The sequence below is a fragment of the Tamandua tetradactyla genome, chromosome 4 (genome assembly GCF_023851605.1).
Source record: "Tamandua tetradactyla isolate mTamTet1 chromosome 4, mTamTet1.pri, whole genome shotgun sequence".
Lineage (NCBI taxonomy): Eukaryota > Metazoa > Chordata > Mammalia > Pilosa > Myrmecophagidae > Tamandua > Tamandua tetradactyla.
This window is the reverse complement of record NC_135330.1, coordinates 71,670,394-71,681,677: the sequence shown is the minus strand read 5'-3', so window position 1 is coordinate 71,681,677 and position 11,284 is coordinate 71,670,394.

The window sequence follows — 11,284 nt, the reverse complement described above, 5'->3', positions numbered from 1 at the left end:
GATTTTGTGCTGCTTATATATGTAGCAGAGAAACTTAGCCTACCCCAGGTATGCCTAAGAGTTACTTCTGGAGGACCTTTTTGTTGCTCTGATGTGGCCTCACTTTCTCTAAGCCCAACTCTGCAAGTGAAATCACTGCCCTCCTCCCTACGTAGGGCATGACATTGAGAGTTGAATGTCTCCCTGGCAGCATGGGAGATGACTCTGAGATTTGAGTCTGGCACTGGCACAACGAGATCAATAATGCCATCCTGACCAAAAGGGGGGAAAGAAGTGTAACAAATAAGGTATCAATGGCTGAGAGAGTTCAAATAGAGTCGAGAGGTTACTTTGGAGGTCACTCTTACACAAGCTTCAGTTAGACATTGCTACCTATCATAACCTATCAACCCCCAACCAGGATCATTCCAGCCAATCCTAAAGAACACCTAGGGCATTATATAAGATTCAACAAAAGTTCCATGCACTATGGTAACTTTCCAGAAACCTACAACCTCCAGATGGGTCCCTGGACACAATAAATCGTGAAACTTGGAGGGGTCATGTTGCTTCCTATGAAACGGAGCTTGAAGGATATTTAGGAATGATGAGAAAGAGACAGACTGAAAGAAAGAAAGAGACAGGCAGGCTCAGGGCATCTGAAGCTTAACTTTAACAAACAACAGACCACTTTATTCTGAACCAGCTCCTGCTTATATACTTCAGGGTAACAAAAGGCATGCCTGCATTTCCTGAGGAAACAAAGTACTTAACTTTCTTCATACTTAACTGTAACCATTTGGGGGTAAACAAGCATTCTGTTCCCCCCAGACTGTTCCAAACAAACAAGTAACAATCTCCTCAGTTTCTTGCCCACCCAGGGATGCTACCTGCTCCCAACAAATTCTGCAGGTCTTGTTTTAACCCTTTGGCTTCTACATTTCCCCCTTTTTATTAGCCAAAGTGACTGTGCCTGTTTTAGGTTGCCCTTAAGCTCTGAAGGAAGGGTCTTACCTGTCATTGGCCACCAGTCAAGCTCTCTGACTTTGATTATTTGTTGTTTAACACAGCTGAGGAGGAAGAGAAAACGCATAAACAGCCCCAAACTTAACAATGCATTTCCAGTGACCACAGCCACTGTGATAATTCCAATGATTCCAATGACAGTTGTAATGAGTCCAATTAGTCTCTTAGTCCTTTTCAGATGTTCTTTTGCCAAGTGGGTCAGAACTTGTGTTTCTGGAGAGGATTGCCAGGATCTTGACATCTGTACTGGCAGCCAAATACCTCTTCTTTTTCTTGCTGCTATAATCATCTCATTTTCCTGCAACATAAATGCCTCGAGACAAGTGAATATAAAATAATTCTCACAATTAAAAGTTTGATTTCTTATACGCATATAGTGTTTATTGTGTAAGAATTTGAGAATTTTGCCACGCAAAGGAAGACTCCAACAGACATTCTCTCATGCAACATGCAAGGGGTTTATTTACCACACATGCGTGGGGCTCACTGAACACGCAGGAATAGAGAGCGCCGAGCCTGAGTTTGGAAAAGCTTTTAAGGGGTAAGATGAGGGGGGTGGGGGTCGAGCATGGGTCACAGGTGCTGTTTTGCAAAAAGCAGATAACGAACAGTTTTACAACAAGCATTTCTTGAGCATGAGTCATGGCAGTTGCTTTTTGCATGAAGCAGATAGCCGCAGTTTTACAACAAGTAATAGAGGCGCAAGGAGTCATGGGGGTGGCGAGAAGCAGATAACCACCTTGGGAAAGTCCCGGATTGTTTATCTTCAGCCTGATGGGGCCCATAATTCTTTTCTTTACAATTCTTCACTCACACCAAATGCATAGCCGTGAATATAAAATGACACAAATGCTTTTGCTGGATATTTCAGAAGCTAAAATATATGTAAATAGCTAAATTAAGCAGGAAAAATTAGCTACTGTTAAGCTTTATAAAATCCCTTTTTGCATTCCCCACTCCTTTTCGTACATATCTCTAATCTTAGAGATTTTCTGGATTATTTAACACTGAGTACTGTTGTCTGATGAGCATTAATTTGACATTTCCAATCTGCCCCTATAAAAACTGTATAATTCTATTTAGAATACATGGTCCTATAGTTATTATTAAAAGCAACACAATTAAAGGCCCAATGAGAGTGGATAATAGCGTCGTTAACCAGGGGGACTTAGTAAACCAAGATTCAAACCATCCCTGTTGCGCCTCTTGTTTTTTTTTTTTTGTCTTTCATGAAGGCGCTCTCTGAGTTTTGTCATGGACTCTTTAACAACACCAGAGTGATCCGCATAGAAACAGCACTGTTCTTTCAAATCTGCACATAGTCCCCCCTCTTTAAGGAAAAGTAAGTCAAGTCCCCGTCTATTCTGCAGAACTACTTCTGAAAGGGAGGTAAGATTACAAGGGGGTACCAGGAACGAAGGCTCCCCTGCTCCCTTCCAAGTTTTTATAGTCTTCCCATTTTCCCATCTGGATATTGTTCATTTCCAAGGCTTATGCGGGTTGGAATTGGGTTCCCCTGGGGGAAGGAGGAGAAGGAGTAGTAACTCTAGGAACCCGCAGCTTGAGAGGATTGTCAGTCCTTTCCAGTTTCCACTGGGACTCAGAGGGCAAAGGTGCAGGTTTGAGATGAGACGCATGGATCCAGGATGCGATGCCATCGACCTTGACTGCAGTGGGGGTGGTCAAGAGTACCTGATACGGTCCTTTCCAGTGAGGTTCAAGAGTCTGTACCTGGTGGCGGCGGATGTAGACGAAGTCTCCCACCTGATATTGATGCGGAGTTCTGTTGTCTCCTGGCTGGTAGGAGGTGGAGAGCTGCCGCCACAGGAACCGCTGGGCTTTTTCCAAGGCTCGCAGCCTGTCAAGCAAGGGGGTATGAAGGGAACTATTAATCTCTAGAATGGAGGACATGTCCTTGACTGGAGGTGGCGCTCCATATAAGATTTTATAAGGGGTTAGATTACACAAGAGAGCAGAGGGGGTATTCCTGGCTCTGAACAGGGCATAAGGCAGGAGCATGGTCCAATCTTTTAAGCCAGTCTCTATAGCTAATTTGGTTAGGGTTTCTTTAATTGTCCTGTTCATTTTTTTTTTACCTGTCCTGAGCTTTGGGGTCTGTATGTGCAATGCAATTTCTAATCAATCCCCAATATCCTGGCCACACCCTGACTTACCTGGGCTACAAATGCGGGTCTGTTATCTGACCCTATTACCTTTGGTAGACCGAACCGGGGAAAAATTTCTTCCATAATCTTCTTGACTACGACCTGGGCCGTTTCTCTCTTAGTTGGGTAGGCTTCAACCCATCCTGAAAAGGTATCTATAAAAACTAGTAAGTATTTAAGTCTATACTTTGCAGGTTTAATTTCAGTAAAGTCGACTTCCCAGAACTGCCCAGGTCGAGTTCCCCTTAATCTTTTTCCGTTAGGAGCTTTTGTGGGGTAGGTGTTTACAATTTGACATGCCCGACATTCTCTGGCTACGCGATCTGCCAGTTCCTTCCTTTTTGAGGCTGCCAGAGGGTACAATTCCCTCTGGTCTTGCAGGAGCTGCTGTAGTTTCCCTGTCCCCAGGTGAGTGAGCTGATGGACCTGCTGTATGTAAGCTAGGGCTTCCGATTCTCCTTGGGGTGTAACCTCAGATAGTGTTTCAGGGGGTTGCTGGTTTTCTTTGGTTACTAGGACTAAGTTTACAGGGTCCCTTAATGCTACCGCTTTTGCTTCTTTATCTGCTCGCTTATTACCCATGGTTATTGGGTCCGAGCCTCTTTGGTGGCTAGCACAGTGGACAATGGCTAGTTCTTTGGGAAGCATGACTGCTGCCAGGAGTTTAAGAATTTCCTCTTTGTGTTTGATTTCTTTACCAGCTGAGGTTAATAGCCCTCTTTGTTGGTAAATTGCCCCATGTACGTGGGCAGTAGCAAAGGCATAACGGCTATCTGTATAGATGGTTGTTTGCTTTTCTTTTGCTAATTCTAGAGCTTTTGTGAGGGCAATTAGTTCAGCTTTTTGGGCAGATGTTCCCTCCGGGAGGCTAGAAGACCAAATAACTTTTGTCCCACTGACTACCGCTGCTCCGGCTCGCCTCTTACCCTGTTGGAGAAAGCTGCTTCTGTCTGAAAACCAGGTTACCTCCGAGTTAGGTAATGGTTGGTCTTTTAAGTCTCTGCGGATTCCGGTTTCTTCAGCTAATATTTCTTGGCAAGTGTTCAGCACAGGTCCCGCGGTCTTGTCCGGGAGCAGGGTAGCCAGGTTTAAAGCTGACGGGGCTCCGAAAGTCACCCTGTCTTTGTCTAGGAGGATGCTCTGATAGTGGGTAATTCTGGCATTTGACATCCATCTATCTGGAGGCTGGTGGATTATGCTTTTCAGGGCGTGAGGGGCTATTATGGTCAGCTTCTGTCCTAAAGTGAGTTTGTCTGTGTCTTTTGCCAGGAGGGCAGCTGCCGCGATGGCCTTGAGACAGCGTGGCCATCCGCTGGCAACTGAATTTAATCGCTTGGACAGATAGGCCACCGGTCTCCTCCAGGGGCCTAAAGCCTGTGTTAGGACCCCTCTAGCCACGCCTCTCCTTTCTTCTATGTAGAGCGTGAAAGATTTATTCACATCTGGGAGGGTTAAAGCTGCAGCTGACAGGAGCGCTTTCTTAATGCTGCTGAAGGCTTTCTGCTGTGCTATTCCCCACTGGAAATCAGCGCTCCCTTTGAGCAAGGGGTATAATGGGGCAGCAAGGGCTGCAAACCCTGGGATCCACAACCGGCAGAATCCCGCTGTCCCTAAGAATTCTCGTAGCTGCTTTCGGGTTGTGGGCGGGGGTATCTGTGTTACAGTTTTTTTCTAGCCTCGGTGAGCCATCGCTTTCTATTTTTAAGAGTATATCCCAGGAAGATTATTTCCCTTTTACAGATTTGGGCCTTTTTGGCCGAGGCTCGGTACCCCAGTGCGGCTAGCTCACTTAACAGTTTTCGGGTTCCATACTCACAGTCCTCCTTAGTGTCTGCTGCCAACAGTAAGTCGTCCACATATTGTAGCAAGGTGACTCTGGGATGCTGAATTCTGAAGGAGCTTAAGTCTTTATGAAGAGCTTCGTCAAAAATGGTGGGGGAGTTTTTGAACCCCTGGGGCAAGCGTATCCAAGTCAGTTGGTTCGAGGATCCTGTCTCTGGATCGATCCACTCGAAAGCAAACAAGGGTTGACTGTCCTTATGCAAGGGCAGGCAGAAGAAAGCATCTTTTAGATCAAGCACAGTATACCAAGTCTTTTCAGGAAGGAGAGTGCTGAGCAGGTTATAGGGATTTGGCACCGTAGGATGTATATCTTGCACTCTATTTATTTTCTGTAAGTCTTGCACCGGTCTATAGTCTCTAGTCCCTGGCTTTTTGACCGGCAATAAGGGAGTGTTCCAGGCTGATTGACAGGGCTTAAGTACTCCCAAGCCAAGGAATTTCCCTATATGGGGCTTGATTCCTTCCTGGGCTTCCTTGCTTAAGTAGTATTGTTTTACCCGAATTGGAGAGGCAGTGGGCTTTAGGGTCATTACTACTGGGGGCTGATTGACTGCCAACCCTAACCCAGCAACTTCTGCCCAGGTATTAGGGAATTTTTCAAGCCAGGCCTGAGGAATAGAACTTTGGAGCTGTTCTGGTTTTGCGTACAGCTGATATTTTTCCTCGACTGGCAAGGTGAGGGCAGTTATTACAGGTTGGCTTATTAGCGGGTTTAAAAATTCCACCTTTGGCCCCTTAGGATTGAAGGTGATTCTTGCCCTTAGTTTAGTTAACAAGTCTCTTCCCATAAGTGGGGCAGGGCACTCAGGAATGACTAGGAAGGAGTGTTGAACCCTCCCCTTCCCCAGGTCCATGGTTCTTTTAGTAGTCTAGGCGCGGTAGCGACTGCCATTTGCTCCCCGCACTAAGGACCTTTTTGTAGAGAGCGGGCCTATAGATTCTTGGAGGGCCGACACTACTGCTCCCGTGTCGACTTCAAAATTAATTGTTACCCCCTCCATATTAAATTTTACCCTGAGCTCGGGGAGGGGTGCCGAGCCCTGACTCCCCTAGTCTTCACTTTCTAGAGTCAACGTGGCCGGTTGTTGCCAATTTGGGGGCCTAGTACCCCTCTGTTTTTTTGGACAGTTTTTTTGGCCCAGTGCCCAGTTTCTCTGCAGTAGGTGCACTGGTCTGGACTAAGAGGGGTACGATAACGCCGACCCGAGGGATTTTCTCCAGCTCGTCCTCTACCTTCAGTGTTTCTTTCAACTACTGTGGCCAGGATCTTTGTTAATTCTTTCGTTCTCCTTTTCTCTCTCACCAACTCTTTTTCCTCTCTCTCTTATAAAACACTTTTTCAGCTTCTTTGACTAAATTTCGCAAGGCTAGGTCCTGCAACCTGTCTAAGCGCTGCAGCTTGCGTCTAATGTCTGGAGTTGATTGGCCAATAAAGGCCATGGCCACTGAGGCTCTTTGATCCTCTGACTGAGGGTCAAAGGGAGTATACCTACGGTATGCTCCCATTAGTTTTTCTAAAAAGACTGAGGGCGATTCGTCCGCTCCCTGAATAACCTCTCTTACCTTGGCCAAATTGGTGGGCCGGCGTGCAGCTGCTCGGAGACCCGCTACTAGAGTCTGGCGATAGATGGACAGATGCTCCCTACCTTCAGAGGTGTTCGGGTCCCAATTAGGGCGGCGCAGCGGGAACCAATCATCGATGACATGCTGGAGTTGGGTGGGTCTCCCATCTTGTCCAGGAACTTGTTTCCTGGCTTCCAGTAGGATCTGATCTCGCTCCTCTGTGGTGAAGAGAGTCCCCAGGAGTTGTTGACAATCATCCCAAGTGGGTTGGTGAGAGAACATAAGGGACTCCACCAATCCAGTCAGCCTAGTGGGAGCCTCAGAAAAAGGAGGGTTATTATTTTTCCAGTTATATAAGTCAGAGGAGGAAAAGGACCAGTATTGTAGAATGGGCATTTCTCCCCCGTGTCTATCATCCACTGGAGGCCCGTACGGTCTGAGGGGAGAGTGACCGCCACATCAGATGGGCTTTGTGCTCGTCTGCTTCGTGTACTATGTGCCGGTCCTGGTTCATCTGGGATCGTCTGTTGGTGAACCTGCGGAGAGGGAATGGAAGCGGGCGGAGAGAGAGAACTAGAGGAGGGAGAAGGTGAGCTAAGAGAAGGGGGGTCCTGTACCGGAGCTGAAGGGTAGGGAGGAGGGGAAGAAGGACCTGCGTCGAAGAGGAGTAGATTCAATTGGGATTCCGGTAGGACTGCAGGAGGTAAGGAAGGATCTAGAGTTTCGGAGCTTGAGAAGGACCCGGCACCTTGATTGGGAGTACAGAGGGAGAGTCATGTTGACCAGAGGAGTAAGAAATGGCTTTACCCATGGAGGTGGGTTTTCACACAGGTCCTGCCAAACCATGATGTAGGGCTGCTGGTCCGGGTGGCCATACCGGTCAGGGCGGAAGATGACTGACTTGACGGCCCGAATCAAGGGTAGATGAAAAGCTCCTTCACGAGGCCATTCCATGTTAAAGGAGGGCCACTTGGCCAAGCAGAAGGTCTGCCATTTGCCTTTCTTTACAATAAGAGATAGATTCTGACCTCTTTCTCTGACCTCCGACCAGTGTCTTAAGGTCAGAGAAAGTGGAATCGACATTCCCTGACCCATCTTTGGTAAAACAAAAACAATTCCTAACACACAAATACAGACAGACACTCACAGAGCCGGCACACCACGTTTACACAGTTTCAGAGACACAGCTCAGACTGGCCTGATGACTGTGATCGAGTCTCCCCCCGTCAGAAGGGAAACAGAATCAGAGTCGGCCCTGTAGGAAGCCTCCAGGTGTCCCCGGAGGTCCCCCAATCCCGAGGCATCCCTCGGGAGAGTGACCTGCAACCCCTGGACATGTCTGTTGGTTGCGGTCAGGGAGTGCTCACGCGACTCTCCGACAGTCACTGCCAGTCTGACAGACTAAGCGATCGCACCTCAGAGAAAAAGGCCTCACTTACCCCGAGAGAGAAGGCTGTTGGAGCCTCCCCTACAAAGAGCCAATCTCGATGGAACCTCCAAATGTAAGAATTTGAGAGTTTTGCCACACAAAGGAAGACTCCAAGAGACGTTCTCTCATGCAACATGCAAGGGGTTTATTTACCACACATGCGTGGGGCTCACTGAACACGCAGGAATAGAGAGTGCCGAGCCTGAGTTTGGAAAAGCTTTTAAGGGGTAAGATGAGGGGGGTGGGGGTCGAGCACGGGTCACAGGTGCTGTTTTGCAAAAAGCAGATAACGAACAGTTTTGCAACAAGCATTTCTTGAGCATGAGTCATGGGAATTGCTTTTTGCATGAAGCAGATAGCCACAGTTTTACAACAAGTAATAGAGGCACAAGGAGTCATGGGGGTGGCGAGAAGCAGATAACCACCCTGGGAAAGTCCCGGATTGTTTATCTTCAGCCTGATGGGGCCCATAATTCTTTTCTTTACAATTCTTCACTCACACCAAATGCATAGCCGTGAATATAAAATGACACAAATGCTTTTGCTGGATATTTCAGAAGCTAAAATATATGTAAATAGCTAAATTAAGCAGGAAAAATTAGCTACTGTTAAGCTTTATAAAATCCCTTTTTACAATTGTTGCTATTTAAAGGGAAGTTATAGTTATTAGAATTTGCTATATAAATTGGTCCCAGTCCTAGGAAAATTTTCCATAAATTTCTCTGAATAATGTATTTATCATCCCAAAACTTTGGAACAAATCATCCTCTATGTAATAAACTTTGATTTAGCTTGCCTGTCCATATAGTCTCTGTTATCTTCGACCCCACAGGGGCCGCATCTCTTACAATTCCATAGGAATCATTAATTATGATAACTGCTCAGTCCTTATGACATAATTGCCATCCATTCCAACTTTCTTTACCATCTAACAGGCAGTATCATTTGATTCCATAGAGTTATGCATATGGGTCTTTCTAAAAATGAGAGAGTTAAATTCGATACCATTTTTCTTCTTCTTTAAGTAGTTTTGGAAGTCTTGAATCTACTGGACCTGGGAATCCTACACTTGTATTCAGATATTTTGGTAAAGTTAAATCTGCCCATGTTAGGGCCTGCAGCAAAAGTGGGTTAGAAATATAAGCCTAATAAGTATAATTATGTCCCTGTCCTTCAGCAATTAAAGTTATATGTCCTATAATATACATTACCCATTTAGTTTATTCATCTGGGTCGCCTTGTCTGCGTTTTATTCATTCGAGGGAATGCAAACCGAGGTTCTGTCATCTGCGATGAGAAGAGCAAATCCCCTACCTCACACCTTTACCATTCCTGGTTTCCACAACTCATCTTTAACATCTTTCCAATAGATCAGCTGCAGCTGCAGTTTTGTTTGGGTTGTATCATTTTTCTTTTCCAAATTACTAAAATGTTGTTCTGCAGGAGTCTGTGAAGAATTATAAACATTTAAAAAATTTAAAGTAAACAGTGCTTTTGCTAATTGACCTTTAGGTGTACTTATTTTCACAACATCATCCTCCTGATCATCATCTCCCCCTTTTTGTTTCAGGACCATAGACTTTAGTGTCCTTGCAGACATGTATTTAAGTGTCTTTGTCAATTTTTTGGTAAAAAGATCTATTCTAAAACACCAGCTTGCCAAAATAGGCCTATAGGAGATTGCAACGTAAGGAAAATAATAAAATCAACAGGCTTTTCTAGGTCTATTTGAACAAGCTGTCCTTTCTGGATGTGTTGTTCAATTAATTGTAACTCTTGTTCAGCCACAGCTGCTAACTGCCTTTTGCTTAATAAATCACAATCTCCTTGTGAAATAGCAAACAAGTTCTGTAACATATAATTAGGAATCCCTAAAGTGACAAGTAGCAAAAATGAAAGCAGAGTGTCAATAGTGACAGGTACCCATAGTAAATGACCAATTTTTTTTTTTTTAACAAACCACAGACCACTTTATCTGAACAAGCTCCTGCTTCTATACTACAGGGTAACAAAAGGCATGCCTGCATTTCCTGAGGAAACAAAGTACTCAACTTTCTTCATACTTAATGTAACCATTTGGGGTAAAGTAGCATTCTGTTCCTCCCAGACTGTTCCAAACAAAGCAAGTAACAATCTCCTCAGTTTCTTGCCCACCCAGGGACACCAGCTGCTCCCCAAAAATTCTGCAGGCCTTTTTTTTTTTAGCACTTTGGCTCCTACAGCATCAGTCTCTCCAGAACATCAGCTAGACCCATCTCCCTACCCAATAGTATAGACAGCCCCTTTCAACATGAAAAAATGAAAATGGGCATAGCCCAAACACTCCTAAAGAGAGGAATAGAAAGATCAAAGGTGATGGTGGAGTTATACAGAGAAGGTAGTGTTTAACTAATGAGTATGATTGCTGAATCATTATATTGGTATTTCTTTTATTCTCCACTACCGTAGAGCAGCTAGAAGTAAAAACCTAAAATTGTGGAATTGTAATGCATACCAAACTCTGAAATCTGTTCTACAACTAGTTGTTGTGATGTGTTTAGAAATTTATTGCTTTTTGTACACGTTATTTTTCACCAAAAAAAAGAAAACAAAGCTGACTGTGATAAAAAAATGACCAAAAAAAGAAAAAAGGAGTGAGAAACAAATCTAGTTACAGACTTACTACTGCTTCATTATAGAAAATCTATAGTGCAGAAAAGTTTAAATACATACATACTGTGCCAGTTTGAAAGGATTTATGTACCCTAGAAAAGTCATGTTTTAATCCTAATTCAATCTCTTAGAAGCAACCATTTCTTCTAATCCCTATTCAGCACTATAGGTTGGAAACTTGATTAGATTATCTCCACAGGGATGTACTTGCCCAATTGTGGATATTAACTTTTGAACACAGGGAGTTGTGACTTCCTACCATTTCCAGGTGGCTCTTGATTACTTTACTGGAATCATTCAAAAGAGGAAGCATTTTGGAAAGAGTCCCTTTTAGAAGGATGAGAGAGCCATGAGAACCATGAGAGTCTGGGCAGCCAGAGACCTTTGGAGATGAAGAAGGAAAACACCCCTGCGGGAGCTTGATGAAGCAAGAGGCCTGGAGAGAAAGCTCGCAAACATTGCCTGTTCGCCACGTGCCTTTCCAGTTGAGATAGGAATTTCTGAACGTCATTGGCCTTCTTGAACCAAGGTATCTTTCCCTGGCTCCTCAGATTGCCCATTTCTAAAGCCTTGGCTTTAATTTGGACAATTTCACAGCCTTAGAACTGTACATTTGCAGCTTAAAAAA